This window comes from Musca domestica, unplaced genomic scaffold (genome assembly GCF_030504385.1).
Source record: "Musca domestica strain aabys unplaced genomic scaffold, Musca_domestica.polishedcontigs.V.1.1 14, whole genome shotgun sequence".
In the NCBI taxonomy this organism is placed as follows: Eukaryota; Metazoa; Arthropoda; class Insecta; order Diptera; family Muscidae; genus Musca; species Musca domestica.
This window is the reverse complement of record NW_026712192.1, coordinates 9,032,505-9,046,888: the sequence shown is the minus strand read 5'-3', so window position 1 is coordinate 9,046,888 and position 14,384 is coordinate 9,032,505. Positions and strand designations below refer to the sequence as shown.

General features: G+C 37.6%; 2 non-coding genes across 2 annotated transcripts; both read left to right on the top strand.

Moving 5' to 3' along the window:
• Positions 1 to 12,157: 12,157 nt before the first annotated feature.
• On the top strand, positions 12,158 to 12,229 carry TRNAG-UCC (transfer RNA glycine (anticodon UCC)). Its single transcript has one exon. It is a non-coding gene; the product is annotated as a tRNA-Gly (tRNA).
• Positions 12,230 to 12,306: 77 nt separating this feature from the next.
• On the top strand, positions 12,307 to 12,388 carry TRNAS-UGA (transfer RNA serine (anticodon UGA)). Its single transcript has one exon. It is a non-coding gene; the product is annotated as a tRNA-Ser (tRNA).
• Positions 12,389 to 14,384: the final 1,996 nt, after the last annotated feature.

Sequence of the window (14,384 nt, the reverse complement as noted above, 5' to 3'; positions counted from 1 at the left end):
GGTGGAGGGTATAAAAAGGCGCAAGCGTCAACGAAATCAGCAACTATGGTCTGAAATGTCCCCATTAAGTTTGTGTAATTTTATGGGGAAATAACTTACAGCTTAAAAATATTCGGCCTTGAATCATAGTATCAATACTTTCACACATTTCCCTGTGATCCTTTAAAATCCATTTTGCCGTGCCCTAACATCTCCAACATCATTCCACGTCGATTAGTCTATAATTGAGGTCTCTAGAGCGACAGAAAATCGGGAGACATTTCTTTTTTTGGTCCATTTCAACCCCGAAATATATTGCTAACATCTTCAATAAGAATGTGGTCCGAACCCCTTACTTCATGCTAAATTTGTGGAATCGGATCATAACTGTGGTTACAAATACAAATGGACAATGACACACAAAGTTAGACCAACCCAGCTCGTCGAAATAGGAAGATCGATATAGTAAATAGTGGGTCTGGAACAAACATTTTAGAGGGGTTACAAACCTTTTGTCTAATAGTTTGAAAAATTATATTGTATTTCCTTTTCCTATTCCGGAATGCCATTGTGCGTTTTCCTAACATCAAAAGTCCAGGCCAAAAGATGTCACCAAACAACCAACCAACCAACCAACCAAAATGACGCCAAAGTAGATGTTGCAATGTCACATTACACATTAGAATGTCATGCGTAAAAATCATTCTGTTGCAACAACAATCGTAAGGTTAATAGTTATACATAAAAAAAAACAACAACAACAATTTGCGAAAATTACGACAAGTTAAAGAATTGCAACAAGTACTTGTTGCCACATGCCACATTTAAATGTTGAAGTTGAAATGCAACAGCAACAACAACAATGGGCAATGAACAACAATCTCAAATTACACCAAAACACTTTGTCGTCCATTGCAACAAGTTCGAATAGATGTAATTGCTGTTGTTTTTGTTTTGTATGGTCCCACTTACGCGATATTAACTTGCTAGCAATGAGTATAGAGCGGCTCTGAATTAAGGAGCAAGCATTTCCTTGCCTTTTTTTCATTTGGCCGAAAGAAGGTGTCATTGTTGTGCTCCCCGCCATAGGACTCGCCATTCGTACTCCAAGCCGTCGTCACCTCGGTTGTTACTAATACAAAAATTATGGCCCCAAACACAACAGCGACAAGCGCCAACAAAACGGTCAACAATGTCACAAAGTAGTTGTGTGCCTAAGGCCAGGAGGCTATGTCTGGGTGCTGTTGCCAGCAGTAGCAGCATCTTCTCCTCCACCTACAACGACAACAATAACTACAATAACATTCCGGCCATAAGAAAACTTTATTTTTGTTTTGGATAAATTTCCCTAGCTTGTTGGCTTCGGACCCAAGGCAACACTAGAAGAGGAAGAAGATGTGCCTGCCAGCAACGGGTATCAATTGCGACAGGTCCGTTTGTAATTCCTGGCAGCAGAAGCAACAACTACAAGGAATTCACTTGTTTTGTTGAAATTTTATTGCAACATCTTTTTGGGGTAGCACGAAAATGTAATTTAAATTTAAATGTTTTCCACACGAAAATTGTTGAGACATCTTTGGGCTGTCCTCCGGTATTGGGGCTGCACATGCCTCGGCGTACATCTTGTCATCCGACGACCCCTCTCTTTAGTTTAATTTTTGGCTATTAGAAGAATGTTAAAATGTTAGCTGTTCGTCGCTTGACAACATCGCCCCGGACAGGAGGACATCATGGCCGTTGTTGTTGTTGTTGGGTGACAACAACCCAAACAAGTGAAACAAAAGGTGCAGAAAGGTCATGTCTGAAGGTGCCTTGATCTAATATTCGTGAATATGTTTTGGCACAGCACATGTGTGGAGATAACATGTTGCGATGGTGTTATCTCATGTACTGATATAAAATCCAGCAGATCTGATGATCAGCAAAATCAAATCAATGATAATGTTTATGGGAATAATGTTGGCAAAAAACATTTTCTATGGCGATCATTTGAAGTGGGTTGCATTATTTGGCAATAGAGTTGAAATAAATTTTCTTAGAATAAATATGTAGGAAGGTTTTGTATTTCGGACGAACCCAACTCAAAATTTTGAAATATGAGAAACAACGGTTCGGTTGAATCTTCACACATCGTTACATTTATATCAAATTGGCCACATGCGTATTTTCCGTATCTTCATTCTGGTATTTCTCTCTCACAAACGTTCGAATTTTTCAAACCAAAATCAAATACCTCATAGGAAGGAAATGAGTGTCCAATTTGATTGAAATTTCACACATTGTATTTATACCCTACACCACAAGGTGGTCAGGGTATTATGTCTTTGTGCATTTGTTTGTAACAGGCAGAAGGAAACGAGATAGACCCATAGTTCCTTTTGATGATCTGCATAGAATCACATTCTGAGTCGATTTATGCATGTCCGTCCGTCCGTCTGTCCATGTATTTTTGTAAACAAAGTACAGGTCGCATTTATTGCCCGATCCAGATGAAATTTTGCACATATCATTTGTTTGGCACAAGGACGAACCCAATTTAAATTGGAGATAATCGGTCAAAATTTAGATATAGCTCCCATATATATCTTCGTCCGATTTGTTTTTTATTGTGCACCAAACGTGTAATATCAGCCCGAATTGTATGGAATTTTGCACATACACCCAAATTATGCCTGAAAATATGTATGTCAAATTTGATCGAAATCGGTTCAGATATAGCTATAGCTCCCATATATATTGTTCATTCGATTTGTTATTTTTGTCCACCGCCGCCGTAATATGCACTCTGCAACAACAATATTTGGGGAAATATATCAAATACAGCTCAGAAATACCTTTGCTGAATTTTATTGAGATCGGTTCAGATTTGGATATAGCTCCCATATATAACTTCGTCCGATTTACCATTTATTGTGCACCAAACGTCTAATATTTGTCCAAATCGGATGGAATTTGGCACTTACGACCGAATTGAGTCTAGAAGCTAGTATGTCAAATTTGGTGAAGATCGGTTCAGATATATCTATAGCTTCCATATATATTATTCGTCCGATTTGTTATATTTGTTACCCACAGCCCTAATATGCACTCCGTTACAACGATATTCAGGGAAATATATCAAATACAGCTCAGAAATATCTTTGCCAAATTTTATCGAGATCGGTTCAGATTTGGATATAGCTCCCATATATATTTTTATCTGATTTCAAATTAATTTTGCACCAAATGGGCCATACAAGTCCGAATTTAAAAGATACAAATGCTTCGGCATATTTAGTCCCTTGAACTTTAAATTATAAATATTATCATAGCGTGTATGATGGAATTCTCCCATAAAAACTTTTAATTGTTATGTGGAGCTCTACTAAATTAGCAAAGTGGTGTAGGGTATCATAAAGTCGGCCCCGACCGACTTTAAGGCTTCCTTTACTGGTTTTTATATGAGAATAAGGTAACTGAGGGTACCACAGCTTATCCATCTTATTAGTCTAAAAACCAGTAAAGAAAAGTCAGAAGTCGGGCGGGCGACTATATGATACACCACTATGCATATATAGTGGAGCTCCCATAACCAAAGGATTTATTTGAAGTAGATCATACAACCTATCAACATTTGACTTTAGAGCAGTTACAATGTGGTTTCAAAGGCAACTAATGTATGGAGGGGATATCCAATTATGAATCGATTTTCACTAAATTTAACGGAGACATTTTTTGTTTTTTTGTCTTTTATACCAAATAACATTGCTATCACTACCACAAGATATCCCTTCGAGAAGGATTATATTAAAAAAATATATATCGGAGGCGAGTTCAACCAAACGTGCGGAAATTCACTCCACTTAGGCTGATATTAGCCATTATTTGCACAATAAACTTTAAGTCGGATTAAGGATATATATGGAAGCTATATCCAAATCTGAACCAATCTTGATAAAATTTGCAAAGGTATTTCCGAGCTTTCCAAATATCATTGTTGTCGAATGGGAGACTTAAACACAAAAATCGGATGAAACATATATATGGAAGCTATAGCTATATCTGAATCGATTTTCCCTGAATTCGATGTACTTGCTTCTAGACTGCATACGGTCAGACACAGCAACATTCAGGACTTTTGGCCTGATATTGGTTATTTGGCGCACAATTAACCCGAAATAGGTTGAAGATATATAAGGGACCTATATCCAAATCTGAACCGATCTTGATAACATTTGCCAGAAGTTTTTCTGGGCTGCATATGATAACTAGTACCAAATATCATTGTTGTCGAATTCATGTTACGAATGTGAGGGACTTAAACACCAAAACAGATGAGAGCTATAGCTATATCTGAACCGATTTAATGTACTTGCTTCTAGACTAAATTCGGTCGGATATGCCAAAATTCAGGTCATTTGGACTGATTAGCTATTTGGCCCCCAAAAGGGCCACATATTAAGTGGTAACTACACCTATTTATACCCTCAGTCATATGGCTACAGAGGGTATATATCATTTGATACGGTCTAAACGTGTCTCATCGAAATAACGGTTTTAGACCCTAGGTCTCTTTGAACAAAATTCGTTTCAGGACATTTGGAGTCGATCTAGCGATGTCCGTCCGTCTGTTTGTCTGTCTGGCTGGATGTGTGCACAATAACTCTCGAAGGAGGTATCCGATTTGATCCAAAGTTGGTACATGGTAATATTATTGTCAAATTTAAATCAAGTTCGGAGATAGGCAATATCGGTCCACTCCTTCTGGTACCTCCCACACAAAATGTCAAAGTTTTCAAATAATTTATTGCACATCCCAATAAAAAGGTCTGGTGCTAAGATGGAATACATCGGTCCACTCTTTCTAGTACCACCCCCCACAAAAGGTCGAAGTTTTCAAAAAAATATTTTTGCACAGAAAGATAGACGATAATCCAATTTTGGTTTAACTTTTTGCGAATCCTAATATTTTCATCAATGCTAGGTCAGGTATGAAAATGGACAATATCGGTCCACAGGTACCTGACCCACAAAGGGTCAAAATTTCGAATAATTACAACTCTCATAAAATGTGATTTAAAAGTCCGATTGTCTGGTGCCAAGATGGAATACATCGGTCCACTCCTTCTGGTACATCCCCCACAAAAGGTCGAAATTTTGAATGTCCATTAAGCTCATAAATCAGGAAATTAATATCCAATTCTAATGAGACTTGGCACATAGGAATATTGATATCAACACAGGATCTGTTATAAAAAGAGATTGGACCATTTCTTTTGGTACCATCTCCGCAAAGGGTCAAAGTTTTGAATAACCAAAACGTTTAAAAATACCAATATTTTGTATTAATGAGACATGAAAATGGATTACTTCGGTCGACTATATCTGGTACCTCACGCACATGTTAACATTTTCTGAAAATTATCATAAATTTCATGTAAAGTGAAGGAAGTTACTAATATAATCCAAACCTGGCACGTCGCAGCTCAGCTCAAAAATACATTTGCTAAATTTTATCGAGATCTGTTCAGATTTGGACATAGCTCCCATATATAACGTCGTCCGGCTTACATTTTATTGTGCACCAAACGTCTTATATTTGCCCAAATGTGATGGAATTCGACACTTATGACCGAATTGAGTCTAGAAGCTAGTATGTCAAATTTGGTGAAGATCAGTTCAGATATAGCTCAGCTCCCATATATATTAGTTATCCGATTTGTAATGTTTGTTGCCCACAGCCGTAATATGCACTCCGTACCAACGATATTCAGGGATATATATCAAATACAGCTCAGAAATATCTTTGCCAAATTTTATCGAGATCGGTTCAGCTACCATATTCCTTTCCTTTGAACTTTAAAATATAATCATAGCGTGTATGAATGAATTCTCCCATAAAAACTTTTAATTGTTATGTGGAGCTCTACTAAATTAGCAAAGTGGTGTAGGGTATCATAATCGCCCGACTTTAGGACTTTCTTTACTGGTTTAATTATCGGACATTGGCTGAGGGTATACGTCTGTCGGCAAAACCGACAGATTATTTATAGCTTGTTCAGATGTAATTCGAAACATTTTAATTTAATTTTAAAATTCTATTTGTATTTCGATTCATTTGAATTATATTTCGGAAATTCCAATATTATTACATATCCTTTCTATATACCAGATATAGAGTTTGTAAAAAACATTGGGATGTGCGAAATTTAGGGACAATCGGTCTCTTATTTCACATTTCATAAGAGTTATGATGATTATTATTAAAAATGTCAGCCCTTTGAGGTGTATGCCGATATTGTCCAATCTTCACACCCAAACACCTAGTATTGGCGTAAAAACTAGAATTTGAATACAATCATATGTAATTTCTCTTTCAAGATACTATTCCGAATCGATGTGAATTGTGAAAATAAGTCCAGCGGTGCTGACTTATAAGAGGAATAGCTAAGATCTATTTTATTACATATATATTGTACCCGTTTTGCTATATATCCTATATCTTGGATATATATCACTGTAATGATCAAAAAAACACATTTCAATGTATTTGTGATTTCGCCGGGATTAAAAATATTCGCGGTTTAGTGAAAAATTTCGTTGACATAAAAAACAAAAAAAAAATTGACATGATATTACCCGCTAAATATTATCCAATGACAGCCCTATACTCTAACATCATGCAAAATTCCACGTCGATTGGTTTATAATTGTGGCTTGTAGAGCAACAGCAAAATCAGGATTTTGTCTGTTTTTTGTCCATTTCAATCCTTAAATATTTTGCGATCATCTCCAAAAGCAATAGACTTCTATTCCGACCCTATTCCCACCTGCATTTTTAATTTTGTGACGATCGGGCCATACTTGTGACCTGTAGTGTGATTATATATTAGCATGGACTGACGAACTTACATAGCTAGATCAACTCAGCTCGGCGACATAGGAAGATCCATATACAGTTTCTTATGTCGGGAACCAATATTTCGAGGTGTTACATAATTTTTGGCCAAATCCAACTTACAATATTCCAACACATACATGTAATAGTCATCAATACTGCCGTTATGAGAACCATCGTTTCCAAATCTCCCCTCCCCCATTCCTATTTTTCTGTGTATCTCTTTTTATTTGGTATTTCTATTCAATTCATAAACAAATTTATTTGCATTGTCAAATAAACGATTTAAACAATTTATCCTGGATATCAACGAACGACGAAGACAAGATTAAACCATCAACAACTCAACGCATTTGTGGACCAGAAATAAAAATAACGCTGACGCCATTCATGTCTTAAACGTAGATGCATCCGAATGCATATGACCAACCAACCAACCAACCAACCAAATCAGCAGCAAATATTAAGACATTTGGCCACATAAAGTCATAATGTTGTCGCTTTAATGTGCAAGCCACAAACTCACATACATGCATACATACTGTCGAACTTATGCGAGTGGTGGCATGCCAGTTAGCTGGGTAACTAGTTGCCCCGAACTGGTTGTTTAGTTGTTGGATGGCCACTTGGAAAGGGGTTACACAGCCAAACATGACATAAACAAATGTTAATCCATTAAGGCGCTGTCAATAGGAAAATATGTCAAAAACAAATTGATCAGCAGACCAACAAGCACACCAACCAGCGACCGACCGACCAAGTCAGTCCACTGCAAACGCATGGTGTAATGTTAAACCAACTTAAAGTGAACCCAGATCACTTTATTATGACCATGGATGGCTCTGTAACAACAAACGCACACACACACACACACACACCACATGAAGATACGAAGACTTTTATTTTATTTCTTTAAGAAAATCATGTTATTGCTTTATCAGATCAGAATGTGGAGAAAAACTCCAAAGATTAAAGACACTTTTCCAGCAGATGCAGCTGTAATTGAGAGATATAGCAAATCCAGTAACTGGCAAAATAGCCTCTGGTGGCAATTGAATGGAGACATGCTCGGAATAGGTAACATGTTAATTAAGTTAGTGCTTGTAAAGAAATGAAAAGAATAAACATAAGAACGCAGGATATCGGTATTTTGTAACAAATCAACTTTCATTAATCGTCAACGAGGCACAGTGGTGTTAAGAACCCAAAAAATCAAGCAACATATTTGAACCAACTTCGACAGGGATCTGCAGTCCGGAAATGTGAAGTTACTATCATAGCAAAAGAGAAGAATGTGAGAGCAACTTTCGTTCTCTCGATAAATAGCGTGGAAAATCATTGTATCCTCGGGTATCAAACGGTAATTTGAATTGTGGTTGCTCTAACTTTCGAACCCCGATTTAGAACTTGTTTTGGCAGTCGGTCATTAATACCTATTTCTGTCGAACCGTTATCACAATAACACAGCAGAATACACCGCTCACCACCATTGACGGCATTGAGCACCATATACAGGGTTGCCCATATTCGACGGACCCATCTGGCAACGCCATAACTTTTGACAGAGATGTCACATCGTGCTTTTAAAACATTAAAAAATGTGAGAAGTGCGCCTTCTAAGAACACCATTAAGCGTTTATACGAAAAATTTTCGACTGGTAAGGCTCTTTCTAATCCGAAGAGGCCTTATAAAAGTCGACCAAGGCGATCGGCCGAGAATATCGCTGCCGTACGAGCCAGTGTTGAAAGGTCCCCAAGAACATCCCAAAAACGCCGTTCTCAGCAGTTGGGCATAGCTCGGTCCACTTTACAACGGATTATTCGCATTGATTTGCATTTGTTCCCGTACAAAATTCAATTGACGCAAAGAATGTTGTCTGCGGACAAGCCTCGTCGATTGGAATGGGCCCATGGAATATGGGCAACCCGTCGAATATGGGCAACCCTGTACTGTTGTGATAACCAAATTTTGGTAAAACATGTAAAAAAGTTGTAAGTTCGTCCGGGCTGAACTTTTAATATCATCCACCATTTGGAATAAATTTGGCAATTTTCAAAAAAATAAAATCCGTTAACCCCGTTTTAGAACTTGTTTTGGCGTCGGCCACTAATACCTATTTCAGTCGAACCGTTATCACAACAACACAGCAGTATCCACCATTGACGGTGATGAGCACCAAATGCTGTAGTGATAACCACATTTTGGTAAAACCGGTAAAAAAAGCTGTAAGTTCCGAACCGGGCCGAACTTTTTTATCCTTCACCATTTCGAACAAATTTGAAAATTTCCAAAAAATTGTTAAAATTGTTGTTTAAATCTTAAAAATCCCGAACATAGAAATTATATTAGGATCTCTACGACGACGTGGATCTGCATAGGCAATTTTGTCCTAAGCCATTACAATATCCAAATGCGAAACTTGAAAAAAAAATCGGTGAATAATGTCGCTAAAATCACCTAAATACCGAAAATAGGGTGGTACAATTATAAGGGACTATACCTGCGGACCTGTAGTATCCATTACGAATTCAAAAACCAAATTTGAAACAATTCCAGTGAGCAATGACGCTAAAATCACCAAAATACTGAAAATATGAAGGTTCAATTATATGGGGCATATACCAAATGGTGGACCTGCTTAGATAATTTTTTGTACTACGCTGTAGTATCCGTTACGAACTTCAAATACTAAATTTGAAAAAATTCTGGTGAATAATGTCGCTAAAATCATAAAAATACCGAATATCGAAAGGTACCGTTATATGGGGCTATACGATGACGTGCACCCGCACTTACAAAATTCTGTCTTAGGTTGTAGTATCCGTTACGAACTTCAAATACTAAATTTGAAACAATTCTGGTGAATAATGTCGCTAAAATCATCAAAGTACCGAATATCGGGAGGTGCCTGGATAGACGATTTTTTGTCATAGGCTGTAGTATCCACTACGAACTTCGAATACCAAATTAGAAACAAATGCGGTGAACAATGCTAAAATCATCAAAATTCCGAATATCAGAAGGTGCCTTTATATGGGGGCTATACGAAGGCGTACAGTTTTCTGTCATAGGCTGTACCATCCATTACGAACTTCAAATACCAAATTTGAAACATTTCCGGTGAGTAATGTCGCTTAAATCACCAAAATACCGAAAAAAGGGAGGTACCATTATATAAGGGCTATACCAAAACGTGGACCTATATGGCCCATTTTCAATGCCAAAAGTCCTGCAGTCATAATATACATTTGAGTAAAATTGTATTACCCTACTTCATTTCGTTCGGGAACTAGAGTGATTTCCACAGACGGATAGACAGACAGACAGACGGATTAAATCGATATAGAATTTTATGCTGATCAAGAATAAATGTACTTTGTGGGGTTTAAAATGTATATTTCGAGGTGTTACAAACGGAATGACAATGTTAATATGCCCTCCATACTATGGTGAAAGGTATAAAAAGGTTCACTTTACTCCACTGAAATCCTGGTGGCAGGATCGGGAAAGTCAACACCAGACCAGTGAGCCCTGTAAGTAGTACAACCCTCAATAGGATCCTTGGGCATCCTAGAACACCCTTGCATATCTTGAAGACATCCTGCATATTCTGTATTCTTCCTTAAGAAATCCTGTGGAAGTCCATCAACATCCTTTGTAAGTCCTGTATGTCCTTTTCCTTGAATATCCCTGTAACCTGCATGAGTACTTATAAAGGTATCTTGCAACCGAAGCCTGGAATATCCTTGTAGTCTGCTCGGGCACTTACTAAGATAGTTTGCAATCGTAGCCTTCAATATCCTTGTAGTCTGCCGTCCGTCCTAGTAAGTACTAGGGTCGCTTGAAACCGTAGCTTTGAATATCATTGTAGTCTGTTGAGCACCTATTAAGGTTCCTTGCAACCATAGTTTTGAATTACCCTTCCCTGACCTATCCTGTGGGAGTCCTACGACATCCTTTGCAAATCCAATGTCTCATTTTACTATCTTTGAATATCCTTTTTACTTGAGTACTTATTAAGGTCTCTTGCAACCGTAGCCTTGAATATCCTTGCAGTCAGATTAAATACTTTTTAAGGAATCTTCCAACGGTTCCTGCGAATATCCTTGTAGTCTGCATTAGTAATTATTACGATATCTTGCAACCGTATCCTTGAATATCCTTATAGTCTGATTAAGTACTTACTAAGGTCTCAGTCAACTGTAGATTTGAATATCCTTGTAGTCTGCTTGCGTACTTATGAAGGTTCCTCACAACAGAACCTTTTAATATCCTTGAAGTCTGCTCGAGTAATTTTTTAAGATCTCTCGCAGCCGTACTTTTGAATACCCGTGTAGTCTGCTTGAGTACTTTTTAAGGCCTCTTGCAACCGTAGCCTTGATTTTTCTGCAGTCTGCCTGGGTACTTATTAAGACCCCCGCAACGGTACATTTGAGTATACTTGTAGTAGTAGTATTTGAGTACTTATTAAGGTCTCTGCAATGTGTTTCTCCCTATTGTCTACTGTTTAACAGCAAGTAGCTTTGAAGAACCATCCCTTAATCCTTTAAAAAGCGTAGAGTACTTATCCGTGTCTCAATACTTCCCGTGCTGCGGCTACGAGTAATTATCCAGTAGTGGAATTCTCTAACCTATTTTTTTTTTTCTTTTTTTTTTTTTTGAGTAAACGACAATTATCGGTAAAATTTATTTGCAAAATTATGAGTGATAAGTCAGAATTAAAGTTGGCAACACTATTGCTAACGGTAGGACGACAAATTTTGGCCGAAAATTTTCGATAATTGCCGAAATTTTAAGCAGTCTAATTTTACCGATTTTTTGTAAATCAGAGAACGTTGTACTATCTCTCAGTCATTGACTAAAGTCTCCCTCTTTCTCTCTCTCTCTCTCTCTCTCTCTCTCTCTCTCTCTCTCACATCGACTTATCCCATATATTTCCTATATATTCCTTTGACAAATCAGTGATGCCTTCGTCTATCTGTTGCAAACACACTTCCTTTCGAACAGAGGTAGAAAGCTAAAATTTTACACATATGTGTATTTTATCAATAGACAGGTCAAGCGAACATGCCATATTGGTCACGTTTTTTATAGCTTCCAAATAAAGGTGCCTTCTGTTATTCGGCATTTTGACGATTTAAACCACATTTTCTAAAAGAATTGTTAAAAATTCAGTATTTAGATTACGGGTTCTAGCTAATGTGGCCTAAATCCAGGTTTCCTATCGTTAGTATTTTGAACGATTCGACCACTACATATATATTTTTTCCTCAACTATGTGAACATACTTATGTACAAGGGCGTCGGTGGTGTAATGGTCAGCATAGTTGCCTTCCAAGCAGTTGATCCGGGTTCGATTCCCGGCCGACGCACACTTTTTTGTATTTTTATCAAGTGCTTCTTTAAGGGTTGAAAAGGCTCTCGTATTTGTGTAACCCTTTGATCATCAGCTGCGGTGTCCGAGTGGTTAAGGAGATGGACTTGAAATCCATTGGGTTCTACCCGCACAGGTTCGAATCCTGTCCGCAGCGAACTTCATTTTTTTCAAAAGGAATATTAAACAATAGGTGGTAACAAGAGTAGGTTTGACTTTTTAGAATTTTATCATCTTCTCCATCCGGTTAGCTCGACTTAGCCAATCGCGTAACGGATCGATGAGGCCTTTTTAGTACGCAAAATGCACAATTTGTTGTTGTTGTTATTCTACACTCCCACAGTACAATACCAAATTCTAGAATTCCACCCCTGTTGGTTCGCCCAAATACAAATTGTACGTTATTTAGTACATATAAGTACAAATTTCCAAAACTATATTTATCTGCCCTGGAATGCAGTAGTAAGCTCACAACAAAATTCCAGCTTCAAAATTACAGCTCTATAGGTTCACCCAAATCGAAATTGTACCAAATTTAGTACCATCTAGTTCTCTTCCTGCACAAATTTGGAAAACTTCCTCCATATTCCAAACCTGCATCCCGCCGATAATGTTAATTTCAAATTTCAGGATTCCAACTCAAATCCGTTCCTCCAAATACCAAATTTAGTACCATCTAGTTCTCTTCCTGCACAAATTTGGAAAACTTCCTCCATATTCCAAACCTGCATCCCGCCGATAATGTTAATTTCAAATTTCAGGATTCCAACTCAAATCCGTTCCTCCAAATTGAAATTGTACTATCTTTAGTACCGTTTAGTACTTGTTTATTTCATGAGTACACACTTTCAAAACTACTTCCTTACATAGACTCTACTCCTCAACCTTGATTCCTATTCCCATTCCAATTTTTTTTGCTCGAAATGGTACTTTTCAGTACTTTTCGTACATATATAGCGTGTTTCTTTGATACTTTCACAAAAAAAAGAAGTATTTAACAACATTTAGGCAAAGAATTTCGTGATTTGAAACACTGTATCCTTGGCTCAGAATTGACCTCCGGCACTTTGTGAATTCCTGTCTTGTTAGTGGATATTTGAAATTAATGTCAAAATAAACGGTATTGGAGAATTGAGATCTGCTCTCATTGAAATGCGTTCGAAATGTCGAAAATATCAAAACGGCTCTTAATTACAGCAGAACCAAATAATTGCTTTTCGAAATCAAAAACAAAATGGTACTCAACAACTTACTACTACACATTCTGCCGCAACTATTGTCCACTAATCATCAGCGAGCTCGGTGTTGTTCAAGCTCGAGCATTGTGGTATGTTGTTGTTCCACGCAACATCATGCTGTTATTGTTGGCGCAGCAAACTTAGCTGTATGAATGTTATATGCCACCGTTTTTATTCGCTGCAACTAATCCGCAACCGATTCATGCACCATTAAACAAATCACTGGTACTTAATCACAACAAAAACATTCAATATGTGGGTCTGCAAAGAATTTACTTACCCGACCAAGTGTCTCTGTGTGAGTGTGTGTGTTAGTTGCGCTCTAGCTATTAACTGGAATCACAAATATGGCCTAAAAGCCTTTAACATGAACCCACTCATGTAACTCCTGCCCGATTTATACGTAAGTCACTTGTACGTAGCACTTGTACACGCAATCACTCATTTAAGTACCACACCACGCACCACTTGCTAAACTCAATAACACTGGAATGGGTTCTTTCGCGGAAGAAGTAGAAGAAAAAGGATCAGTATTTTCGCCAAGAGAAATTCTCAATCCGGTAAATTGGTGCTGCTTGGTTTGACTTTTTGTTCATACAACTGAAAAATGAAACGTATTTTTAAAACGTATGTCACTGCTTATTGGCAAGCTCGTAGGATTGTGCGGCAATGTTTGGAAAAATATCTTGAGGTTTTCTCTAATGTGGGGGCCTCAAACGCAAGATGCAAAAAACAGTAGGTCTGCTTTGATACCGATTTACGATATTCTTTTCTTGTATAGCTTATGAAAAGGAAAGAAGAAAACAAGTAAGAGGGTAGCTAAGTTTGCCAGTATACAGCTAAAATCTAGGCATTTGGTACAACAATTATGAAGGTGTTTTTGTGTACTAAGTATAACAACTGTGCAAAATGGTA